The 27559-nt window shown below is 43.1% G+C and overlaps 1 protein-coding gene across 4 annotated transcripts in view; it reads left to right on the forward strand.

The window, feature by feature from the left end:
• The first annotated feature begins 699 nt into the window (after positions 1–699).
• Positions 700–27559, forward strand: part of phtm (phantom) — a 486877-nt gene continuing 460017 nt past the window's right edge. The window contains exons 1-2 of one of the 4 annotated variants that reach the window (XM_067139509.2): positions 14468–14581; positions 14808–14905. The gene's annotated coding sequence lies outside the window, so the exon portion shown is untranslated. Of the gene's footprint in view, positions 950–14467; positions 14906–15513; positions 15598–27559 lie in introns of those variants that run through there. The other 3 variants (XM_067139510.2, XM_067139508.2, XM_068225873.1) reach the window with 3 other exon arrangements.

Consider the following 27559-nt stretch of genomic DNA (forward strand, 5'->3'; position numbering starts at 1 on the left):
GCCTCATCTGGTATGCTGAGTATGGGCCTTGTGGGGGGATGGTAAGATTGAAATGGATAGACAAGTGAGAGGAAAGGAAGCGGCCGCAGCCAGAAGTTAAAGTACCATCCCGGCATTTTCCTTGAGGTGGAGTGGAAAACCACGGAAAAGAACTTCAAGGAGGCTGAGGTGGGAATCGAAAGACCTATAGAGCAACACACTTTCAGTGCGCATAACCATTCATTTCACTCTTTTCTCTTTCAGTCGTCTTTCTTTTTATTTTCATAATGTTTCATTCATTCTTTCTTTCTTTCTTTCATAATCCGATTACCCTCCAGGGTTCGTTCCTCCCTCATTCCACCCACTGGTAAGAGTGTTTCTTCTTCCACTTGCCATAATGTTCCGGTTTCTATCACATTCTTTTAGCCATTTGAGCAGTTCATGAAGGTTTTCTGGAACGTTTCCAATGACCTTGAACTCACTATTTTTAGGAGGATGGTGTCAGTCGAGATCAAATGAGGTGCTGTTTATGAAGTCACTTGCTATAGGAAAACATGTGTCCGGTGACAATGATCTAATTTCCTTTTCAGCCGAACAAGCTGACGGCTTGGTGACATGGTAAATATTTATCAGCCCAGGCTGGAACCGGACTGGCCTGTCCCCACCACACCAAGAGCTCGCTGCTCAGTTCAGGGAGAACACTGCTCTAGTCCAATGGGGTGCGGTTTTGTCTCGTGTACAGCTCGTTTGGTTTAGGCTTGGTATTTTCAGCACGCTTCCTCGCTTGTTGCCTGCTCGTCTGAAGGTCATACAGTTAGCTTCACAGTCTCCTCTCAGTGTGATATTTGAAGGTCTAATCGAGCGGTTCAGGCGTTCCAACATTTTGTGGTGAAACATTTCGAGATATTGCAGACTATCGTCCAGAAACAGCAGCTGTGTTTTGCCATCGAAGATCAGCAGGAAAGAATAGGTAAGAACTGTTCATAGGTTAGTAAACAACTGGTGGGTTCCTTTGTGGAAGGTCACGAGTCTCTGAGTGTGGTTAAGGCAGTCCGTGATAACCTTGTAGACTATCGAGTTGCACAACTTCACTCAGTAGCTTCTACACAGCGCTGAAGACAAATGAATGACCTCGCGGGCTCCAGTGGGGGTGTGGATGACGTAGTTCCATGATGCACCGCGTTCCAATCCTGGCTCTGTAAAGAGAGAGATGTATTTTACGTTTCATTTCTGAATCCATGGTATTATGTTGTGGGATGGAAGACCCACTTTCAGTACTGACCACGCTGCGGGGCGGGGAGGGGGGCAAGCAAGTGTTCACTCCTCTCAAGGTCAAGGAGCCTGCAGTGAAATAATGCGTTAGCTTGCTATTATTGATCCCTTAATCGAATAAAATCGTATTACTCAGACGATTGCCAGTTCATCGTTAAACTGGAGTTGTAAATATCCGAAGCTTCTCGGCAGGGTAAGATGCTAATCAGGCTCATTTCGTATGAGTAATGTTAATAACAGGGGCTGTCTGGCCGGGGCGGTAAAGGCGTGCTCAGTTCACTCGAAAGGACTTGGTTCGATTCCACGTCAGGAAGTCGAAAATATAAGAAAAGAGATTTCCACTTCCGAAGGTGCACATGGCCCTAAGGTTCACTCAGCTAACACTAAAAATGAGTACCAGGTTAATTCTTGGGAGTAAAGTTGGCCGGGCGTAGAGCTGACAACTCTACCCCACTGAGTGCCGAGGTTACCGATATTCCAGAGCATTCAGGGACTGTACGGAGATTATTTCGCTTTGCCTTTGCTAATAAAAATAACAATGGTAGTACGCTACAAAACATCACATGCACTTACACTTTATACGCATCATGCACTTGTAAGTTAGGGAAGCTCCTCCATAATTCTCATTTTGGTTGCAGTCTAGCACACTCCAGGATCACATGCTTCCCCGGAAGTGGTTGTTCCTATTCTAAATTTCTCGTCTTCCCGACAGGGAATGGGGACCATGTCCTTCGAGTGAACCAAACCTGCCTTTGAAGCCTCGTCTCAGCCGGGCTGAGTGGCTCAGATGGTTGAGGCGCTGATCTTCTGACCCCGACATAGTAGGTTCGATCCTGCCTCAGTTCGGTGGTATTTGAAGCTGCTCAGATACGCCAGCCTCGTATCCATAGATTTACTGGCACGAAAAAAAAACTCCTGCGGGAATAAACTTTGGCACCTCGGCTTCTCCGAAAACCGTCCAGAAGTAGTTAGTGGGACGTAAAAAGCAATAATATTATAGTAAATTATTATTGTTATTATCATCATCATTTAAACCGTCGTCTAGGCAGTTCCGTCTTATTAAATTGACTACCAAAAACTTTAAAATAAATTTGGGGATTGTAGGGCGTAGTTATCTCGTTATAGTGTGTAAATGTTGTTTCCCGTTAGGTATAATGTGTTCATCATCATCATCATCATCATCTGTTTACCCTCCAGGTTCGGCTTTTCCCTCGGACTCAGCGAGGGATCCCACCTCTACCGCCTCAAGGGCAGTGTCCTGGAGCTTCAGACTCTTGGTCGGGGGATACAACTGGGGAGAATGACCAGTACCTCGCCCAGGCGGCCTCACCTGCTATGCTGAACAGGGGCCTTGTGGAGGGATGGGAAGATTGGAAGGGATAGACAAGGAAGAGGGAAGGAGGCGGCCGTGGCCTTAAGTTAGGTACCATCCCGGCATTCGCCTGGAGGAGAAGTGGGAAACCACGGAAAACCACTTCGAGGATGGCTGAGGTGGGAATCGAACCCACCTCTACTCAGTTGACCTCCCGAGGCTGAGTGGACCCCGTTCCAGCCCTCGTACCACTTTTCAAATTTTCGTGGCAGAGCCGGGAATCGAACCCGGACCTCCGGGGGTGGCAGCTAATCACGCTAACCACTACACCACAGAGGCGGACATAATGTGTTTTGCTAGAATATTCCTCGCCGCGGTAACCCATCAAAGATTTTCTGCGACGAAAGGGTGGGGGTCGGGACCGTAATTAAGGTACAACTCCGGAATGTGCCTGGAATGAACATGAGAAACTGCGGAAAACCATCATCAGGGCTGCCGGTGGTGGGATTTGAACACACCATCTCCCGAATGTAAGCTCACAGCTAACCGACTCAAATCACGCCACCATCTCGCTCGGTAGGATACTTCGGTTTATATGTTTAATAAGCACTTCTTATTTGTCTAAATGAAATAACTAAGACTATGTTTCTTTTGATCGACACCTTGTAATCTGCAGGCCTTCGGGCTGAGCAGCGGTTGCTTGGTAGGCCATGGCCCTTCGGGGCTGTTGCGCCATGGGTTTTGGTTTGGTTTTTGTTTGTATGTTTCTTTTGATAGATAGAAAATAGCTGTAATAGTCATAACAAAGAATTACGTACACGTTTTGATTTTAGCATGTCTACAGTATGCGGGTTTTTTGCGTGGGACAACGTAAACATGGTGTATGCATGTTGTCTTTCTTAATATCTGTGCGCAGAAGGTCTGTACTAGAATTTCTTGTAATTAGCTGGGAAGGAAGGGGCCGTGATCTATGCACCATCTCTGCATTCACCTGGAGTTGGAGTGGAAGACTACGTATATTACATAAGGCTGTCCCCATACTTAAACTAGGCTTACATTCGTGACAAAACTGGAATCGATCTTGGGTCAGCCAAGCGGGAAGTTGTACAAACATTTTTATAGAATGTATTTTGCTGAATTCCAACGTTTTGGATTCTTAATCACTGAAAAATTCGGCGGCGTTCTGGATATGCTGAAAGATTGGGCAGGGCGTTAGTGGAAACACCATCGAAAACAATTATTTTGATATACTCTGCCTATTAGTAGACTATTGGGACGACTTATTTTATCTAAATATAAATGAAAACAGTTTTCTGTTGAATATACTGTGTATAAGATGGGAGAGAGAGTAAAAAATAACGTGTAGAAGCCTTAGCTTTACACTATTCAAGTGGTTTAACGTCGGCATACTATTTTTACTGTCGCAAGGATGGGAAAGGGCGAGGATTGGGAAGAACGTGTCGTTTTAGTGAAGATACAGTCCCAGCCTTTGCATTGTGTGAACATCGGATACCACGGAAAACCCTTTTAAAGGTTGTCGACCGTGAGCTTCAAACCCACCATATCCCGAATTCAAACTCACTAATACGTGAAGGAAGACCCGTTGCCAACTCGCTCGGTAGGCCTACGACTATTCATTAGTATTATACAGGGTTTTTCACCTAATGTGTTGCACGGAAATAACGTCTAAACCATGAAAGATATCGGTATTCTGTTTTCATATTCGTAAATGATACCCAGGGGCTTATCAAATAATGCGCTACTTATTCTCATGTGGTGATTAATAACCGAGATATTGATATGAACTGAATATTTTAAAATGGAACGACACGAATACATACAGCTGGCCTAAAAGTTTAACTGCGTACGGTTTCAAATATGTAAGTATTGTCAAAATCGGGCAGTTACTTTTTGAGATACAAATAAAAACCGCATTTGGACTTTTGCGTGCCACATCAGACAACCAGCGGTCGGCCGAGGACGTACTGGCACGCAACCTGTTTCCTGGCATTGATTCCAGCCTCAGAACGGATACCAGGCTTGTACTGTAAACTATCGCACACATAATGTGATGCACCGTAACATACCCTGGGTGTGTAACGTTATTGTATGACTGGAGAACACGGTTACGTGCCAGAAGCGACCGTGCCGGATGCGACCAGGCCATAGTCATGCCGCTTGCGGCCGAGTGATGCTGCATGCGACCCATCAATCACTTACAATTGATCTGGATTTAGTGGCAGATTGCTTATCAGTTGCTAACTTAGTCTTTTCTAAAGTAAAGGTCTGACGCCGTGGTTAGCCGGTTCGAGTGCCGCAGGTCGAAAAAAATAATAATGTTGCTGGCTTTACGTCCCAGTAACTACTTTTATGGTTTAAGGAGACGCCGAGGTGCCGGAATTTAGTCCCGCAGGAATTATTTTACGTGCCAGTAAATCCACCGACATGAAGCTGACGTATTTGAGCACCTTCAAATACCACCGGACTGACCCAGGATCGAACCTGGCAAGTTGGAGTCGAAAGACCAGCACGTCAATCGTCTGAGCCACTTAGCCTGAATGAAAAAAAAAATTCATCATCAGAATGTTGGCCAGCAGGGTAGGAAAGTTGGTGGAATACAATTTCTAATCACTAGATTGCGTGCCAAAAGCCTGGATTCAAATCCAAACCTCTTCGCAGTGTTCAAATGGAGTGAGGGAATATGATGCTGTTAATGGTGGTTCCTCCATCGGATGGAGACATAAAGCTTGAACAGACCCCTTGGTGTTATTCGACAGGAGTAGGCTACGTGCCAACACCGGGTTTCATCTCTATAATTATCATAATTCCACATCCAGACGCGCAGGCCGCCCAGACCTGCACCAGGCGAGCCGAACACGTCCTCGGACACTCCCGGTATTAACTAGACACGATAAGTAGGCCTAAGTCGTAAATAATTTCAGAGAATTAGGTAATTTATTGAACAATTCCCTTGGTAAATTATTCCAATCCCTAACTCCTCGTCCTATAAACGAATATTTGCCGCAATTTGTCGTCTTGAATTCTAACTTTATCTTCATATTGTGATCTTTCCTACTTTTAAAAACACCACTCAATTGTTTCAACCTTAACTTCGGATTTCCCGGTGCAGCGTAATTAGATTCTGAAACAAATTTATATATGACTAGCTGATGTACCCATGCTTCGCTACGGAATTTTTCACTGTATTCAGAATTCTAGGTTAAGTACTATACACGTTGTGAGTAAGAATATATTAAATTGCATTGCTCTTAAGTTACCCAGAAAAGCGACGGGGAAGTCACCATATGTCTTTTCTCATGTGAAGACGGGTTAGTGAATTATAATGGCAGGTCCTCTTGCCTACTATCAGTCACAATGAACTAGGGGAGTTTTCATTATGATGGCAGGCCCACTTGCCTACAGCCAATTAGTCGAGTTGGGTAGTTTGATAAAAAATAACAGACACTCACTCTCCACCTGCTTTTCTACATCCTCAAAAAGACTGCCTTTGTGGTTTTCCCAACTAAAATCATCGTAGGTCATTACTGCTGCTCGGACCGAGCTCGATAGCTGTAGTCTCTTAAGTGCGTCCAGTATTCGGGAGATAGTGGGTTCGAACCCCACTGTCGGCAGCCCTGAAGATGGTTTTCCATGGTTTCCCATTTTCGCACCCCATTTTCACACCAGGCAAATGCTGGGGCTGTACCTTAATTAAGGCCACGGCCGCTTCCTTCCCAATCCTAAGCCTTTCCCATCCACTCGTCACCATAAGACTTATCTGTGTCGCTGCGACGTAAAACAAATTGTAAAAAAAAACTAGTGCTCGGATGTTTAAGACCTAAAAATAGCCCAAGTAAGCAAGCAAATATGACCTCAAATGTCACGAAATATGACCTCAAAAATGACGAAATATGATAAAAAATTTACAAAATATGATCCGAAAATGATTAATAGAAATATGGCCATTTTAAAATAAGTTGTAAACCGTATCCTTTGATACGCATTTGTTAACTAAATTCTTTATTCTGACTTTCATATTGATTTTCTGAATATACATGTTTAGCAATTATTCACAGTCTATTGTCCTTGATTCACTTATCAAACTTTTGTGAATACATACCTAAGTTTATCGGATCTCACAACATTCTGAAAGTCAGAACATGTTTGCACCGTGCATTGATTGCTTGAAATACGACAAAACTAGAAATTAATCTAGTTTATTGAAATATTTTGGAACGTTTAAGCACAGATTTCATTAATATTATTCAAATGCGTTAAAGTTTAAATTTAGCACCACGAAATGAATTAAGTAGATGTCTTTCAATACATTATGGTAGGACGGCAGGGCCTGTGGTGCAAACTCACATACGTTTTTCATTCTTCTCCACGGGTGGGATTAAAGTGTGTGACAAGATTAATGTTTTGTGAACACTAGTTCGCATTCGGTAAGTTGAAGATGATTTTACACAGCTAAAGCTGTCGTTAAAGCGTCGAAATATGACCGAAATATGACGTTTCTACTAAAGTAGCCACAAATATGATGACAAAAAACAGCCAAAATATGCATTTATATGACAAATAAAGGTCACTTAGTTGTGACCATAATCACCTGATTTGCACTTACAATCCAGTCAGGCAAGAAAATAGAGACAAAGAAAAAATATGACTTTTCTTAAATTTCCGAGCCCTACTCATTACAATGAAGTCAGTAGGAATGTCGCGATTACAAACAAAGCTGTCGTATGAAATACTCGATCAAGTAGAAAACGGCAAATTTTCTCATTTTTAACGAACAGTGCTACGCTGCCAATCTAACAGTCCAAAGTTCCCGACCAGGTCGCAGACAGCCGTGAACACTCCTCTGCCATTATTCCGTTAAGTGTGCACACTTCTTATTCCAATCAGCGCCTCAGAGTAGGGATGAAATGCCTGGAATACTATGATAAACCAGTGCGTTACGTACCAGTAGTATCAGACAATCGATGAACCAGAGAAATGTCTTGCTAAAGAAGAAAGTTATCTAATTCCATATCCCCCTGTGGGTGGGGGCAGCACAATAACACCCACGGTATTCCCTGACAGTCGTAAGGGGCTCTCAGCTTAGGAGCGTGGGTTAGCAACCACGGGGCACTGAGTTGAGTCCTGGCACTGCTTCCACTTACCTGTACCAGGCTCCTCACTTTCATCTAACCTATCCGACTTCTCTTGGTCAACTCTTGTTCTTTTCGGACCCCGACGGTATTACAACTTTCTAGGGCTAGGTAGTCTTTCATTTTCACGCCCTTCGTGGCCCTTGTCTTTCTTTCACTCATATCTTCATTTTTCGAAGTGTCGGACCCCTTTCATTTTTTTTCTCTCTGATTAGTGTTATATAAAGGATGGTCACTTTGTTGTACTTCCTCTTAAAACAATAATCACCACCACCACCACCATATTAACACGTAGCATTCCTCCTTTAATGGTTGGCGTCAAGGAAAGCATCCAGCCGTAAAAGTCTGTCAAATCTGCTACAAATCTTGACCCGCAGCAAGAACCGGATAAAGTGGGGAGTAATAGAAACGAGCCCAGAGGCATCACTGCTCGCTTTCCACCAAGGCAGTCCGGGTTTGATTCCCGGCCAATACGTGTGTGATTTACGAAATGAAATTCCACGTCCTATTGGTCGGATTCCGCATAAAAATGGAGGTTCTGTGGCTTATGATCACAAAAGTGAAGGTCACGTAAAACTCTAAGCGTATTTATTCCTTTAATAGAAACACATTAAAACAACGACAAAGCGTTTATGTACCTTTTGGAGAATACCACACTTGATCAGATTGACCGTGGGAAATGGTTTACATTTTTACAGTAGTGTTCGAAAACACCATTGGCGGCAATGCATGCTCGCCACTTCGGAGAAAATTCTCTTGAACCCGCCTCAGTACCTCGTTGTTTTGACTGATGTCCTGAGCAGCTTGCAAAACACATTCCCGTAACTCTTGCTGAGTTTCCACTTCTCTGCGATAAACGTTAGAGTTCATGAACCCCCAAAGAAATAATCTAAGGGGTTTTGATCGGGACTTCTTGTCGGCCAATCCATCGCTGCGGATAGGCGGCGTCCAGGTGGCGGCGCACTGCGTTGGTAATGTGCGGGGGTGCTCCATTATGTTGCAACCACAGATGACGTCACGTATGAAGTGGAACATCCTCCAGTAGAGTGGTGGCGTGCCAGATGTGACCGTGCCGCATGCGACCCGTGCCACTAGCGACCGCATAATCTGTAACCGTGCCGGATGCGACCGGCGTTGACAAGCAGATTGTCATTTGATAAGTTGTGTCATCACCCAAGATAAGGTAAGCTAAACGAAGTGCAATGCCATTTCAGTAAGTTCTATAGGCAGCTACTTTACATAGCACTTCTGGGGGAAACTCGTTTTACAACACGAAACATGTTGATGCGCTTACGTCTTTTCCCACCGGGCGAGTTGGCCATGTGGTTAGAGGCCCGCGGCCCTGAGCTTGCATCCGGGAGATAGTGGGTTCGAATCCCACTGTCGGCAACCCTGAAGATGGTATTCCGTGGTTTCCCATTTTCACACGAGGCAAATGCTGGGGCTGTACTTTAATTAAGACCAGGGCTGCTTCCTTCCCATTCCTAGCCCTTTCCTATCCCATCGTCGCCTTAAGACCTGTCTGTGTCGGTGCGACGTAATGCCACTAGCAAAAAAAAAAAGATCCTAATTCTCTGAAATTATTTACGACTTAGGCCTACTTACTTATCGTGTCATATTAGTACCAGGAGTGTCCGAGGATGTGTCCGGCTTGCCTGGTGCAGGTCTTTCTACCTGAAGCCTGTGGGCAGCCTGCGCGTCTGGGTATGGGATTATGATAATGAAGTAGGGAGAGATGAAACCCGGTTTCGGCTCGTAGCCTACTCCTCTCGAATAATACCAAGGGGTCTGCTAAATGCTTTACGTCACCATCCGACGGCCGAATCACCATCAACAGCATCATATCCCCTCACTTCATTTCAACACTGCGAAAAGGTTTGGATTTGAATCCAGGCTTTTGGCATGCAATCTAGTGATTAGAAACTGTCTACCACTAACTTTCCTACCCTGCCGGCCAACATTCTGATGGTGATTTTTCTTCATCCAGGCTAAGTGGCTCAGACGGTTGAGATACTGGTCTTCCGACTCCAACTTGGCAGGTTCGATCCTGGCTTAGTCCGGTGGTATTTGAACGTGCTCAAATACGACAGCTTGGTGTCGGTGGATTTACTGGCACGTAAAATAATTCCTGCGGGACTAAATTCCACCACCTCGGCGTCTCCTTAAACCATACAAGTAGTTACTGGGGCGTATAGCCAGCAACATTATTATATTTTTCTTTCTACCAACGGCACTCGAATCTCCTAACAACGGTGTCAGACTTTTATTTTAGAAAATACCAAGCAATCTGCCACTTGGTGACAGCCCTTAATGCAGATCAATTGTACGTGATTGATGGGTAGCATGCGGCACGATGCTTATCCACTCGGTCGCTATTGGCACGATAATGCCCTGGTCGCATCCGGCACGGTCGCATGTGGCACGTAACTGGTAGAGTGCCTTCCAGAAACGATACACTAGCCAATCTATGAGGCAATACCACAGGTCCTCTGATAGTGCTCCCCAAAATCCCTGTCCAAACATTAATGAGAAAACCGCACGTGGTGGTGGGAACGTCTCATAGTATGGGGATTGTTCTCCAACTACACATGCGTGTTGTCAAAACTGAAGCTGCCATTCCTCGTAAACGAGACCTCATTTTTTAACAAAGTATGATTCATGAAGTCTTTGGGTCGAAGGTGGACCTATTCACAGGCCATCTGTGCTGCATAATTTCTTTCCGATAGTGCTGAACACGCAGCAGATGATACTGACGTTGCTGCTCTTCCCGTTATGTTCGTAGGACGATCCACTCCTACCACTGCCGCGATTTGGCGAGTATTCCAGCTGGGGGTCCTCTGCAGTTCTTGCATGGTTATGACGTTTCCAATGTCAGCTATTCTCTGTAGGGCCTATACCTGCTACACCACGTGTCACTAGAAGACACAACAAATCATTGATTGATTGATTGATTGATTGATTGATTGATTGACGTTTTATTTTTTAGCATCCGGCTTTTAGTGCCAGGAGTGTCCGAGGATGTATGCTGTGTGAGGGTGTTGCCTGTGAGTGTAATTGCACGGGATAGAAATTGGAAGGAAGGGTACTGGCCTTGACGAAGGTACCATCAAGGCATTTTCCTGAAGATGAAAATGGGAAACCGCGAGAAACCATTTTCGAGGATGGCCGACGGGGTATTCGAACCAAGCAGCCTACCGAAGTAGCTGTAACTAATCGTGCCGCAACGCACTGACCTAACCTGCTTGGTACCTTCTCCCAGACATGGAAACGCAGCTCATTATATGGACATATTTTAGGAAAAGGCGTAAGCGCATCACCAAATTTCGTGTTGTAAAACAACGAGTTTCCCACAGAGGTGTTACGTAAAGTAGGAGCAGTAGCTGCTTATAGGACTTGTTGAAATGACAGTGCACTTCGCACTTGTTCTTCACAGGAAAGTTCTTGAAGAGCAACTGAGGAAGATGCTGCTCTGTCATATCTGTTTCCCCAAAATCCAGGGACTGATCCTGATGATCCCCAGGAGCCGTACTTATAGATCAGTTAACTGTGAAACAAATAATCTTTGTTAAAACGTAACCGAACATGTGTCATTCTAGTATTCAGTAGAAAATAATCTGATAAATTGATTGTCAATCCCCCAAATTTTTAGGATATTTTTCCTTGAAATATATCTTGCGTTAAGCTTATTTATGACCCATCTATGTTTTGTTTGGGGAAGGAATATCTCGGTATACGGCATGCCAAATTATACATTAAAGGCGGGATTTCACTGAGGCAACATTTGAGCGACATGGAGCATGCGACAGCGACGCATGCTGCAGTCGACCTTCAGTTGAGGAAACACGGCGCGACATGTAACGTGCGGCTGTGTAGCATGAGACATGTTACAACCTGTCGAACACTCACTGGTGCCACATGCCTTAAAAATGTGCTTGTCGAACAGTGCCGCCCGGGATCCGACAGTGTGTGGATCGGTGCACATTTTGTGTGCGGCAAGCTGGAGTGGGCTATTGAAAAAACTGTGAATTTAATTGAAGATTACCTCAGTGCTCCGGAATTGTGGAATGTAACTTTGAGTGATCATAAAAATAATGGTATTAAGATGGACACGTTGAAATGGCTTTCAGATAAATATAATTGTAGTGTCCAGGAACTGAAAAATAAAATAAAATATTTGCGTTCAGCTTTCCACCGAGACCAAAAAATAATTCAGAAAATGAAAACTAGTCGTGCTTCTCCATTGAGAGGAAAAATATGGTTCGGGTATAATATGATAACCTTTCTTCTTGACATCAATGCTCCGAGAAAAACTACTTCAACGTCAGGTGACATTGGGAACGTGAGGTTAGTTGATTTTAAGCCACCGTTTTCCTTTAATATATAGTAAACTGCTTATGAACTTTCATAAGTAAGATTGTGGTTTATTTATTGTCTGGTTTTCTGGTTGTTAATAATGGCAACAGTATGCACTAGAAAAAAAATTTGAGATAACAATGGAAATATAATTTGACATCATACTAGTAACAATAATAATATATTCTACGCATCAGTATCGAATGACATTTTTATCCCTGTAGATTTCTCGTAAATACATCGTTTAATATCACAACAACGAACGGATCTCCTTTGTAAACTGTTAACATACAACAAAAATCTACTTGTTATTTAGAAATCCATTCACCGCTACTCTAATTTTGCAAAGTCTTCCAACACTGTTTCATCACAGTCTTTTCCTTCCTCACTGTGTCTAATTTTAGTGTCATAGTTCATTTTCATGGTATAGGTTTATTAGAAATATGAACGGCGAGGGGGTAAAGTAATCAGAATATGGTTAGGATATTCTACTTAAAACTAATACATTTTAATAAACATTTTCATTATGATTAAATTCCAGTGTTCAAGAAGCTTCTAAAACTTCCCTTACCTCTAAGCATACTGATCTTGCCATGGTATGCGGCCTTCATCTGACATAAAGTACTCCATAAACTCATCCCTAATGGCTTTCGCTTCTTGAGAATTCCAACGTGGTTTGTTTCCCAGAGGCTCCATGCCTGTATCAGCTTGGATCACTTCGCGCCATGATCCAGGAATGATATTACCATCTTGGCTGTCGGTATCAAATGTCCTCGGAGGTAAATAAAGTGATCTTGAACTAGGACGTTTTCTGAGAAAGTTGTGTAGATAAATGCATGTGGTAGTTACAGTCACTGCATTTTCTACCCTAATCTCCAAAGGCGTTCTAAATACTCGGAAAACACTGGCCAGCAATCCGAAACAGTTTTCTACTATTCTGCTAGCACGTGAATGTCGGTAATTGTAGATTCTATGCGGCGAGCCTTTGTCGTGACAACCAGAGTATGGTTTCATAATGTGCTCTTGTAAGGGAAATGCATCATCCGCTACAAGAACATAACGATGATATTTCTCTTCCTGGACGAGGTTCTGGAGTTGGGAGAGAAAATTTGTTTTGTAATAAATTCTTGTAAAATCCAGCTTCCCGGAATACTCCACCGTCCGAAATCCTTCCTTGATATCCAATATTAGCATACAGGAAGCAATATGTTGCGTCAGCGACTGCCATCAACACGACGCTGACAGCTCCCTTGTCATTAAGAAATTGACTAGCACTTCGTTTTGGACACTTCACCAGTACATGTTTTCCGTCACACGCGCCAATGCAGTGAAGATAATTCCATGAAGTCTCAAAATCGTGTGATACTCTTCCCCACTCTTCTTGTTTGTTTGGAACCTGAGGACAATAATTTTGTTATTAGTAAAGTATGTTGAGTACTCAGCCTGAAAGCTGGTTGGATCATCAACAGCTCTGCCTTAAGCTGCCATAGATGGCCTAGGTATCGCTGAAGAGGTTTACAAGGGAAATGAGGAGTGAGGTAGTTTACCGTTGCTTTCCTCACCGAGCCAACCGTTGCTATTACACATCAGTTTGCCAAGCCCACTGAAATGTATGCACCAACCGACCCTGTGTGCAACATTTTCACACCATTCGTAGCAGGGACTTGTTGCTTAAGGAATGGTGTTACTAACGTCACTCGTACCTCAGTTACTTTCTTATTAGTATTATTTAAATGTTACGCCGACTTAATTTTTTCATATTACTTCTTTATCTACAAGCTACAATGATTTGTTACTCTTTATTAAAGGAGGAGACTTTGGAAACTGAAGATTTACTCCGCGCTGCAACTCCAGACTCTGCAGAAATCTCAGTGGATGATCCATCAAGTCAGATTTTGGAAAACATGGAGAATAATCAGTGTCCTGCTGAGGAAATTGGACTTAGAGACAAGAATCATGGAAAGTGCAAGAAAAGGAAATGTAATCTGCAAGAGGAAAGAGTCGAAGTAACCTATAGTATTTTGAAGTCTTCCCTTACGTGAGATGAGTTCGCACTATATGGAGAATTTGTGGCAAATGAGCTGAGAAAAGCATCCCCAAGAGCACAAGTCCTAGCAAAGCACAGGATTAACAACACTTCATTTGAATCCTCAATTGGCAACTACGACTTTCAGTCTCCAAGCTGCACTAGAAATGTTAGCGATACCCTACCCTAAAATAATAGTACTTACGGGCCATCCTCAACTACCGGTGCATCAAATTCTACACTTCAGTCTCCTCTGGCGCCTGTACGTTCACATGAGGAGCATGCTTCTGTCACGTTTCCATCCATCGATAATAACGAGATTTCACAACCACAGTGCGACGGCAACACTGCTGACAGCCAAGCAGATTTCGTGGAATTACTTCCTGCACAACTTGAAAGTTAAATAATGGTGTTATAAGTGAACATATTGAACACAATAACTAAGTTACTCCAGAATATTGTGGGTTATTATAAATGTACATGTTTTAGGTGACCAGATTCTGCTTATTTTGCTTTGCGCTTCTGTTATCATTCATTTTACTCTTTAACTGGTGACGTGTGCTGTTGTTTGTCGCCTTGTCTTTCTCAACACATTTCACACCTTCAGTCGGGAATATTTAGTGCCGGAATGATAGGTTCCAAAGTGTGTTGCACGTTTTCATTTATATGATTATTTATGTTTACGCTAGTTAATTTCTTGTTATTTGGATTATAGGGAATCAGCGAATAGTGCTTTGTGGTGTTTGCGTTGTGTTTGTACAATTTAAGTGACGACAACGGGAGACGTGAAATTTAAGAGGATGTCTGCACTCTGTGAGTAAAACATATATAATATCATATTTGCATTAGTAGATCCTACTTATATTATATTGCGAAAGATTATTAAATGCTGAATCAGATAAAATAATGATAGTACTTGTATGAAATTGCAAATGTTCCTTATTGAACTCTATTTGTCTGGAGACTCGCAGACCTCACGTCACCAATTATTTTCTGAATTCCACACGTATCCACTTAAAGGTTTCAAACAGAAAAACAATTCTAAGTTTTGTGATTCTCCAAGATACATTTGATCCGTGTGTTATCGTAAACTGGGGTAACATTGTGACACGGTAGAATACCCCAGGATCTGATATGTCGGCTTATAATTTTACCAAAGAAGGGTTGTAAGTTGAATAATTATGTCACACTGCAAGTTGCTAGTGGACTATGAAGTAAACCTTTTTGGTTATGACTTCTTATACTTTTCACGAATTTTCTCCATTCTGGCACAAAGTTAACCCAGTTGACGGCACTTCTTATTACGGAATTAAAACTGGAAAAATAAATATTACAATCATTGAACATTTTGATTCTTACAGATAATTATCTTAAATGTACTTATCTATACGAAGTCCTTCAAGGCCGTGCACACCTCCGGAATGATTCGCGTGAGGCTAGGTTCAGAAACTCGAAACAAGTACACCAGGGAAGGATAGCTGTCACCAGTAGTCAAAAATCGAAGGGTAAGCAACAATCTAACTTTTGGCTGTATCGCTTCACGAAAAGTTGGTATGAGACTTTGCAATCATTGGTCCAACCTTCTCTAACAAAAATTCAAAATCTTCCCGTCTCATCCGTGTAAAATTTTTGAAATACGCTTTATCGTCAGCCAACAGCTTCAGAAATAATTCATGCTATACTTGATTTGATCAAACGAATAATTCTTGCCTCAAACACCGGGGCCGTTTTCTCCTACGACCGTGCTGAGTAACAATGTACGCTGCTGACGCAATAGTCTGCAAAGACATCCTTCTCGGTCAAAGTCGGGTGAGAAATTGTTGCCTTCGTGGAATAACGTTTGTAGCTGGCGACAAGTGACGCATGCTACACCCGGCAACATAATTAAGTAGCCGCACTGATAACAAGCCGCATGCTACAAATAGCAACATTTGTTGCCTGTCGCATGCTGCATGTCACCCAAATGTTCCCTCAGTGGAATCCCGCCTTATGACACTGACATATTTCAACAACGAGTTGGGTTTAGATATTGCGTGTGTGAAGTACTGTATGTTTTATTTAAACTTTAGTAAAGAAATGTACTAATTCATTATTATTTGTGAGCCTTTCATGCAATCGTTCGAGTTGTTCTACGTAAGGAGCTGTGTAGGTTGTATTTCCCGATGACTAATTCATGTACATTAATGTTGTGCACATTTTGCGGTTTAGTAGTTGAACAGAACAAAGAATATTTCATTCCCTACCCCGTAAACAGTGTTCCCAATTTTTTTTCAATTTTTGAAACTTTTTCTAGTTCTGATTTAGCTTACCTTATCGTGAGTGATGACACAGCTTATCGAATGACAATTTGCTTGCCAACGCCGGTCGCATGCGGCACGAGTCGCATCTGGCACGACACCAGAGAACACAACGGGGGAGGGAGGTGAAAGTTTTTTGGTTTTGTTTTGAAATCCATGTGTAACAGGTTGCGTTCACTTTGGTGTCTTTCCTCACAGATGGGAATGGGAAGGATTTGGAAAGGACGTCGGCCGTGGCCTATCTCAAAGGTACCAATCCGGCATTTACCTGGTGTTGAGCTCGCTGTGTGCTCGCACCCGCGAGATAGTGGGTTCGAACCCCGCTGTCGGCAGCCCTGAAGATGGATTTCCGTTTCCCATTTTCACACCAGACAAATGCTGGAGCCGTACCTTAATTAAGGCCAGGGCCGCTTCCTTCCCATTCCTAGGGCTTTCTTGTCCCATCGTGGTCATAAGACCTATCTGTGTCGGTGCGATGTAAGGCAAATAGAAAAATTTTATAAGCCCCTGGATATCATTTACGAATATGAAAACAGAATACCGATATCTTTAATGATTCAGACGTTATTTTCGTTTAACATATTGGGTGAATAAAAACCCCAACCCCCCTGGCACTACAGCTCTTGAGGGGCCTTGCCCTTCCAAGCGACCGCTGCAGATTACGAGGTGTCGTGTGATCAGCACGAAGAATCCTCTCGGCCGTTATTCTTGGCTTCCTAGACCGGGGCCGCTATCTCACCGTCAGATAGCTCCTCAATTCTAATCACGTAGGCTGAGTGGACCTCGAACCAGCCCTCAGGTCCAGGTAAAAATCCCTGACCTGGCCGGTAATCGAACCCGGGTCCTCCGGGTAGCAGGCAGGCACGCTACCCCTACACCACGGGGCAGGTTAGTAACTCTGTATAATAATAGTAATACCTACTTTAGGAGATGGTGAGGTGCCGGAATTTTACACCGCGGCATTTCTTTAAGGTGCCAGTAAATCTTCCGACAGAAGTCTGCTGTATTGGAGCACATTCAAATACCACCTGAGTGAGCAAGGATGGAAGCCGCCACCTTTGGTTCAGAAAGCCAGCACTCTATTATACTCATCCCGGCTAGTAGTGCTTGTACGTGTCTTTCTTTCTGTCTTTCTGTAGATACAATTCACCTCCATATAAATCCTCACCCCTGGTATATTAGTTAACTCGTACCGAGCTCGATAGCTGCAGTCGCTTAAGTGCTGCCAATATCCAGTATTCGGGAGATAATAGGTTCGAACCCCACTGTCGGCAGCCCTGAAAATGGTTTTCCGTGTTTTCCCATTTTCACACCAGTCAAATGCTGGGGCTGTACCTTAATTAAGGCCACGGCCGCTTCCTTCCCACTCCTAGCCATTCCCTGACCCATCGTCGCCATAAGACCTATCTGTGTCGGTGCGACGTAAAGCAGCTAGCAAAAAAAAAAAAAGTTAACTCGTATCCTCGTCCTGAGTTGGTGCAGCTCTTTCCAGCCCCCTCCCCCACCCCCTCATTGGATGACCTGCATGTACCATTTTAACCACACGACATACCAGACTCCCCGTCATTCCTAAATTTCTGGCAGTACCGGAAATTGAACCCAGACCCCCGAGGACGGCAACTTATAGTGTTAACCGTTACGCTACGGAGACGGGCGATATTTTAGTGTGGAAATTCAAGTCAAGTGGCTACAACCAGGAACTAAAGATAGGAAAGAATTACGGTTACCAAATAATAGCTATATACAGTAATATGAAACAAAATATGGCAGTTGTAAAAGAAGCGGACGATACTGTTCTGTATCATTTAAATGTTTAATTTCTGCTGGAATTACATGAAAGAAGGCTTATTTTTCAGGGAACATAATTTTAATTGCGTTGTGTCACGAGTACGTGACGTAAGCCTGTCGGACATTGGTATATCGGCCGCTCGTACATTGAAAACGAAACCTTTGTAGAGTCCGCGCACATTTTAGCGATATTTCTTTGTACGGGGAGAGGAGTAAGGAGGGATCTCACCCGGTTCCGGTAGTACTGCCAACTGAATGGAATGAAATCTGAATTGAATCAATAATACCATCGATCGATATGAATTTTCTAAACCTTTATTATCTTAAGCCAATAACTGTGTCATACACACATTATATAACATTTCTCGATGCGAATCTCGTTCCTAGCGTGAATTCTATCGTTTGGCTTTGCTGTGTAAACAACGACAGTACTAGTATGTAAAGTGCACGCCAGATGTCGCACAGCAATGAATAAGCTATTCATAGTTTGTGTTTCAAAGGATGCCTATGCGAATCTCGAAGATACCCGAGGTCCAACGATTCGCACTAGGGTGTCCATGTATCGCTAAAAGGTGCACGTACGGTAGTTGTGGCAGCTATCCCGGCAGCGTTGGGTATTTCCCACTAATTCCATAAAATTGTCAATGGAATCCCCTATTACAAAATTGGGAATTTGGATTATTCGGACCTTCTAAAGACATCAAAAATTTTCGAAAGCAGATGATAGCATAGCCGGCCCCGTGGTGTAGAGGTAGCGTGCCTGCCTCTTACCCGGAGGCCCCGGGTTCGACTCGCGGACAGGTCATTGATTTTTTTTACCTGGATCTGAGGGCTGGTTCGAGGTCCACTCAGCCTACGTGATTAGAATTGAGGAGCTATTTGACGGTGAGATAGTGGCCCCGGTCTAGAAAGCCAAGAATAAAGGCCGAGAGGATTCGTCGTGCTGACCACACGACACCTCGTAATCTGCAGGCCACCGGGCGAGTTGGCCGTGCGCGTAGAGGCGCGCGGCTGTGAGCTTGCATCCGGGAGATAGTAGGTTCGAATCCCAGTATCGGCAGCCCTGAAAATGGTTTTCCGTGGTTTCCCATTTTCACACCAGGCAAATGCTGGGGCTGTATCATAATTAAGGCCACGGCCGCTTCCTTCCAACTCCTAGGCCTTTCCTATCCCATCGTCGTCATAAGACCTATCTGTGTCGGTGCGACGTAAAGCTCCTATCAAAAAAAAATCTGCAGGCCTTCGGGCTGAGCAGGGGTCGCTTGGTAGGCCAAGGCCCTTCAAGGGCAGTAGTGCCATGGGAGGATAGATGTTAGCATATTACACGTAATAGGCCTACTTTGTCGCTTCTATCACTATCACTCTTCATACGAATGAAGTATAATTGTTATTATAATGATTGTAATAATAATAATAATAATAATAATAATTTTTTCAACACCACTATTCTACGTTTATATAGGTTTTATGGAGCACACAGGCTCACCTTCGGACTTTGCCAGATGTACTTTGGGATGTACTTTCCCTCGTCAAGTACGGGTCCTAATGGAAACCCTATTCAAAACCACCGGGAATCGAACTTGCGACACTTAAGTTGCGAGTTGAGTGGCTAAATCAATATACCAGCGCGTCCCTAAGAATAATAGTTTTCCTTACAACATCTTTTTTTTAATTTTTTTTTTACCGGGCAAGTTGGCCGTGCGCGTAGAGGCGCGCGGCTGTGAGCTTGCATTCGGGAGATAGTAGGTTCGAATCCCACTATCGGCAGCCCTGAAGATGGTTTTCCGTGGTTTCCCATTTTCACACCAGGCAAATGCTGGGGCTGTACCTTAATTAAGGCCACGGCCGATTCCTTCCAACTCCTAGGTCTGTCCTATCCCATCATCGCCGTAAGACCTATCTGTGTCGGTGCGACGTAAAGCCCCTAACAAAAGAAAACAAACATCCTTTTTGCCGCACCGACACAGATAGGTCCTCTGGCGACGATGAGATAGGAGTGGTAAGGAAGCGGCCGTGGTCTTAATTGAAGAACAGCCACAGAATTTTCCTGGTGTGAAAATGGGAAACAACGGAAAACCATCTTTAGGGCTGCAGACAGCGGAGTTCGAACCTACTATCTCCCGAATGCAAACACACAGCTGTGCGCCCCTAACCGTACGGCCAACTCGCCCGGTAGTAATAATATTAATAATAATAATAATAATAATAATAATAATAATAATAATAATAATAATAATACCGGACGAGTTGGCTGTGCGCGCAGAGGCGCGCGGCTGTGAGCTTGCATCCGGGAGATAGTAGGTTCGAATCCCACTATCGGCAGCCCTGAAAATGGTTTTCCGTGGTTTCCCATTTTCAAACAAGCCAAATGCTGGGGCTGTACCTTAATTAAGGCCACGGCCGCTTCCTTCCAACTCCTAGGCCTTTCCTATCCCATCGTCGCCATAAGACCTATCTGTGTCGGCGCGACGTAAAGCCCCTAGCAAAAAAATTTAAAAAAATAATAAATGTCGGACTCTTTGGAGTAGTGGCCTTCGGGGCAGCAGGTCCCAGATTCAATGCCTAGCCGGGTCACGGATTTTAGCCCCATCTGATTTGATTTCCTCAGCTCAGGTGCTGGGTGTATGTTTGTGTTCTTCCAAATACACATCTTGATTTATATACAACACACTATACTATCAATCACCACAGAAGCCCGCTATAATAGATTCATGCATTTAGTTACAGTCCGCGTCTAGAAAGGCATTCGGCCGTATGACTTGTCTTAATCCATATTTAGTACTTAATCGAAGATATTTTTTTTATTTTTACTTTTGTTTACAAGTTGCTTTACATCGCGCCCGCCTCGGTGGTGTAGTGGTTAGCGTGATTAGCTGCCTTCCTCCTCCCCCCCGGAGGTCCGGGTTCGATTCCCGGCTCTGCCACGACATTTTTAAAATGGTACGAGGGCTGGAACGGAGTCCACTCAGCATCGGGAGGTCAGTTGAGTCGAGGCGGGTTCTATTCTCACGTCAGCCATCCTCGAAGTGGTTTTCCGTGGTTTCCCATTTCTCCTCCAGGCAAATGCCGGGATGGTACCTAATTTAAGGCCACGTCCCCTTCCTTCCCTACCGGGCGAGTTGGCCGTGCGGTTGGTTACGTGCCTGAAGCGACAGTGCCAGACGCGACCCGGCCATTATCGTGCTACTGGCGACCGAGTAGTTAAGCATCGTGCTGCATGCGACCCATTAATCACTTACAATTGATCTGCATTTAGGGCTGTCACCAAGTGGCAGATTGCTTATCAGATACTAACTTAGTCTTTTGTGAAATCAAGGTCCGACGCCGTGGTTAGCCGGTTCGAGTGTCGGACGAAAAAATAATTATGATAATGTTGCTAGCTTAACGACCCAGCAACTATGTTTCTGGTGTAAGGAGACGCCGAGGTGCCGGAATTTAGTCCCGCAGGAGTTATTTTACGTGGCAGTGAATCCACCGACACGACGCTGACGTATTTGAGTACCTTCAAACATCAACCGGACTGCCAGGATCGAGCCTGCCAAGTTGGAATCGGTAGACCAGCACCTCAACCGTCTGAACCACTTGCCTGGATGAAAAAAAATTTCACCATCAGAATGTAGGCCGGCAGGGTAGGAAGGTTGGTGGTATACAATTTGTAATCACTAGATTGCGTGCCAAAAGCCTGGATTCAAATCCGAACTTCTTCGCATTGTTCAAATAGAGTGAGGGAATATGATGCTGTTGATGGTCATTCGTCCGTCGGATGACGACGTAAAGCTTTGAACAGACTCCTTGGTGTTATTCGAGAGGAGTAGGCTACGTGCCGATACCGAGTTTCACCCTCTCCCTACCTCATTATCATAATCTCACATCCAGAAGCGCAGGCCGCCCACGGGAGTCAGGTAGAAAGACCTGCACCAGGCAAGCCGAACACGTCCTCGGACACTACCGGCACTAATAGGACACGATAAGTAAGTAGACATAAGTCATAAATAATTACAGAGAATTAGGAAATTTAATGAACATCTCCCTTGGTAAATTATTACAATCCCTAACTCCTCGTCTTATAAACGTATATTTGCCTCAATTTGTCGTCTTGGATTCTAATTTTATCTTCATATTGTAATCTTCCCTACTGTTAAAAACACCACTCAAATTTATTCATCTACTAATGCCATTCTACGCCTTCTCACCACTGACAGCTCGGAACATCCCGCTTAGTCGAGCAGCTCGTCTTCTTACTTCGAAGTCTCCCCAGCCCGAGATTTGCAACATTCTCGTAACGCTACTCGCGTGTTTTGTTACCAAATATTATCGATTGTTTTCTGAAAGGGTTTCAAGCTTAATTTCGGAGTCCCCGGTACAGCGTAATTAGATTCTGAAACAAATTTACATATGACCGGCTGATGTGCCCGTGCTTCGCTACGGAATCCTACATTGTATTCAGAATTCTAGATTAAGTACTCTATACGATGTAACTAAGATTATATTAAATATCATAGTTCTTAAAGTTACCCAGAAAAGCGACGGGAAAGTCACAATACGTACTTTCTCATTTGAAGACTGGGTTAGGGAATTATAATGGCAGGTCGTCTTGTCTACTATCAGTCACAATGGACTTGGGGAGTATTCATTATGATGGCAGGCCCACTTCCTACTGCCAGTCAGTCGAGTTGGACAGTTTGATAGTAATGGCACTCGCTTTCCACCTGCCTTTTTACATCCTCAGAAAGGCTGTCTTTGTGGTTTTCCCAACTGAAATCATCATAAGTTGTAACGTTCCAGACGTTACAGTGTAATTATGTTAATTTTATTATGTGTAATTAATTCAGGAATTTAACGTCATGATATTTATTTTGGTATGTAATTGTATTATAATTCATGTTTAATCATTTGCTCACTATCATTTCATTACTTTGTAACTACGACTTGTAAACGAGGGCTGAATATCCTAATATTCACTTAGATTCTTGCGACATTCGTTTAAAATTAACTTGCAGTAGATTTCCTCTATCTTGCCACATCACCGAGGAAGAAGGAAGGACAAATTTAGACACCAAGTTCTGGGAAAAGCGAGCACGTGTTCAAGCGTTCGAACGATAGCTACCGTATTTCGACCAGAATTATTCAAACTGATCACCGCCTATATTTTCAAAGGAGCGTCATGTTGCCATGGATACTGAGTGAAAGGACTAATAGAAGAACAGTTGATATCATGGTTAAGACCCGTCAACTCTAATATCTGGAGTGGGGAGAGACGTGTCATCTGATTGGACCACGTGTAGCGACCTGTAATTAGAGCCAGAGAAGGTTATAAAAGGGCGTGTTGGAGCTCTTGGCATCATTATTCTACATTATTCTGCATTCGTATTCTACATTATTCTCTATTCTACATAATCTACTTGATTCTTCGTCTCGATACTTAGGAAATTCTGAATGAGGGGTGTATAGCCACTCTCATCAGGAAGTACGTACAGCTCAAGACCGGTTTGAACCAGTCTAAGTCAATAGGTAGTATTATACTAGATAGAAATGAAACTTCAGAGCACATTTTCAGTAAAGTTGGAAGGATTCTTAATTGAGTATCCTCTCCATAAAACCCAAGGTGGTTCTTCTAACTATGACTTAGGGCTTATCTCCAATATATGGGATAGAGCATAATAGGGAGTGTTAGTTTTGAAGCCATTTTCCAATTAGTGGGAGGTGCAATTTGCAAGGTAGGAATGGTACTTAGCTGCAGATGAAGAGATCTCAAAGACGACCGGTGATGTTCCAGCTACAAGGATGGAAGCTTTCCAAGGACCAGCAGAACAAGACTACATGGTGAGCAAGCGAGTTAAAGATATTGCAAGTTTTCGCGAAGTAGAGTCATTCAATTTTTTGTTAAATTCATTTTCTATTTTAAATTCAGTTCTCGTTAAACCGTCGTCATTTATATTAAATATAATAAATAGTATTTTTCTAGTTCACTTTAATCAATCTGCCTTAATTAGCCTTTTGATTTCTAATTCTCCTGCTTAATGATTAGTGCACTATCACCCCACCCCTGTGATAAGAGTCCGTCCAAGCTTGATTATAAATTTTTATCTTTAAGTCCTCAACTTAAAGATTGGCGCCCTTAGCTTGAATGGTTGCATTTCTCGTTCGATGATTGTTCTCAAAGAGGGGAAGTCACATAAATGCCGCTCCAACGTAGGGCGAGAAAATCATTAAGTACGGAGCAGTTAATGACAGTAACGATATCAGAATTCGTATTATGGGCAAAATTTGGATATCCACGTTTCATTAAGAGTGTTTGATTGTGGGAAGGGTCATGGCTGATCAGACGAAAGAGGAGAGGATGTTGCGCAGTGGACGGACGATAAAAGGCAATAACGTATTGAGTTCAGAGGAAGAGTTGTGTAGTCTAGTAGAGGAAATTGAAGATAGAAGTGTAAGTAGTATGGAGAGTGAAGGCAAGCAGAAAGAAGTCAGTATGGAGTCAGATGATAGTAGGATGGGGGGCGAAGCGGAAGTAAACACTAACAATGAAAGTAATAATACTGATCAGTTAATGGGAATGATGCAGTTAATGTTAAGTAAGATAGAGGACAGTAAAACTGAAATAAAAAATGAATTGGAACAAACAAAATCTGAGCTTAAAGGTGAATTAGAACAAACTAAATCTGAACTGAAAGAACAGTTAGAACAAACTAAAGCTGAATTAAGCAGGGAGATGAGGGAAAATAAGGAGGAAGCGAATCGGAGAATGGACGAACACAGTAGGCAGTTACGCGATCTGGTGGTAAAAAATGAACATTTTAATAAGCGATTAGAGGACCAGAAAAATGAATATGTACGGCAAGGGAAAGAGGTAGAAGAAAAGTTTGCGGAGCAGAAAAGTGAATTCCTGGAATTAATGGGGAAGGAAAACAACTCTACTAGGGAGGAAGTAATGAGGCAGGTCACTAGTATTGATAAGAGAGTTGAGACTCAAAGAGGGGAAATACGGATATTCAAAGACCACGTCCAACAAGAGATTGACACGGTAAAGCTTAGAATAGAAGATGAGACCCGGGCAAGTGAAGAAAGGTTTGCGATAGCTGAAGAGAATAAGATTGAAATTAGGACATTGAAAGAGAAGCAGGTTAATTTGGAGAGAGAAATTGATAGGAGAGACAGAGATGTAGAATGCCGGATGGAGAAAGCAGAAAATAAGTTAAAACAGGTGGCAAAGGATAAACAGGTTTTCACGGGAAGGCAATGTCTAGGAAATAGCTACATTAGGGAAATTGAACTACCTAAATTTAATGGGAAACAAACGAACCCGCTAGATTTCCTTAAGATGATAGAAAAACGATTTGAAAAGCATCTAGAGGAAGGGTCTATGGACTGGGAAGACGTTATGGAAAATATTGACCATGCTTTTGTAGGAGAAACTCGGTCTTGGTTCATGGTATATAGGCAGACGATGACGAACCTGAAAGAATTCAGAAATAAGTTTAGAGAGAAATTCTGGAATGAAGCGATACAAGCTCGGGAGAGAGAAAGGGTGGTATTTGGGAGGTACAAACAGCATGAAGGAGTTACTATGACCGAGTACTTCCTGGCACATGTCATGATTTGTCAGAACTTAGATGGTATAACCGAGGGGTCTGATGTAGTAAGACTACTTTTGAGACATTTTCCGGACAGGGTGAGAGAAGCGGCCTGCATGCAAAAAGTTGGAACTATTCAGGAGATGGAGAACCTACTAGGCAGTTTTGATGCGTTAGGTAACCTTAGGAGTAGAACGGAGAATATTCAGAACTTAAGTCATCACAACGGAATGAGACATAACGGTAGAACACAGAATCACGAAGCTCGCAATCAGTTCAGATCTCAGCAGAACAGCAGGAGCGGAGCACCTGAATATAGGACAGGAAATTCCCAACGGAGGCCAGAGCAATGTACTAATGAGTCCAACGTCAGTACACAAAGGGAACCTTTAAACTAACTAGAGGCTGTAATGTTAGGTCAGAATTCCAGCCTAGTACGAAGGTAGCGAAGTGTCTTGCCATGAAAGTGTTACCATATGACCTAGATGTTAGAGACGATTTGTTGTATGAACCCGAGCAGAATAATGGAGATTCAAGTAATAAAGTAGTCAATCCCGTTGTTAAATTGAAAGTCTGGGGGGCGTGGGTTAAAGTTTTGATTGATTCTGGTAGCCAAATATCATGTATTAGTTCTCAGTGGTATGAGTCATTAGTAAAACAGGGTATTCAGTTGGAGGAAATGCCTGTTAAGTCTACTTTCATCATTACGGCTGTTGGAAAGAAGTCTAAGCAAATTTGTAAACAAGTAGTTGTTCCGATCTGTATTAATAATTTTATTAGCGTTCAGATATGTTTGGTAATTCCGCATTTGATATTTGATCTTATCTTGGGATCTGACTGGTTAACGTTAAAATTGGCTCAGTTAAATTACAATGATCTAGTGCTAAATTTGAGGTGGAATAATGAGGATATCAAGGTCAAGTTTGAGGAGGAAATTCAGAGGAAAACGGAAGTTAGTACAGTGTGGAGAATGAGAGAGGTTTCTAAAGTAAATGAAGAGGCTAGTGAGGGCCTGAAGTTGTGCCAGTTGTGGATTAATGAGGATAAAATATGTGGCTTGAAAGAAGCCGTAAGTAGAAATGAGTTAAATGAAATCCAGAAGGACAAGTTATTTGAAGTGTTGTGTGAACACGTGGAGATTTTCTCCGAGAAACCTGGTGTTACCCATCTGTATGAACATTCTTTTTCTGTGCTGGATAAGAGTCCATTCAGCGGACCGCGGTATCCGATACCACACAAATATGCCAAAGCCGTAGAGGATCAAATTCAAGCTATGTTAGCAGACGATGTGATTGAATTATCAAACAGTCAATACGTTAATCCCTTAATTGTCGTGCCTAAGTCTGATGGATCAATACGTCTGTGTATTGAATGCGAGAGCGTAGTGAGAGTGTTAGGTTTGCCTGAGGAACCACCTCGTAATGCTGAATTTTACGTCCGACTGGCACGGGAGAACCTGATTAAATCTGGAGATAAACGTAAAAGGCAGCAGAAACGTAAGGTACTGGATAACTTTGAGGTAGGTGATATGGTTTTGGTGAGAGTTCCCATGTTGTCAAATAGTGAGGATAAGGTAACAAAGAAATTTTTTCTTTTATATCAAGGCCCTTATAAAGTACATAGAAAACTAGGACCCTGTGCTTACAAGTTAGCGGATGGCGAGAGCGTAATGAATGGTTCATATAACATTAGTAGTTTACGGAGATACCTGTCGTGTGAGGTGGCTGAACCGGATTGTGAGATATAGGTTAGTAACTCGGGGAAGTTGCTACCTGTTATGTCAGACTACGAGCGGAATGAGTTTA

This window comes from Anabrus simplex, chromosome 2 (genome assembly GCF_040414725.1).
Source record: "Anabrus simplex isolate iqAnaSimp1 chromosome 2, ASM4041472v1, whole genome shotgun sequence".
Lineage (NCBI taxonomy): Eukaryota > Metazoa > Arthropoda > Insecta > Orthoptera > Tettigoniidae > Anabrus > Anabrus simplex.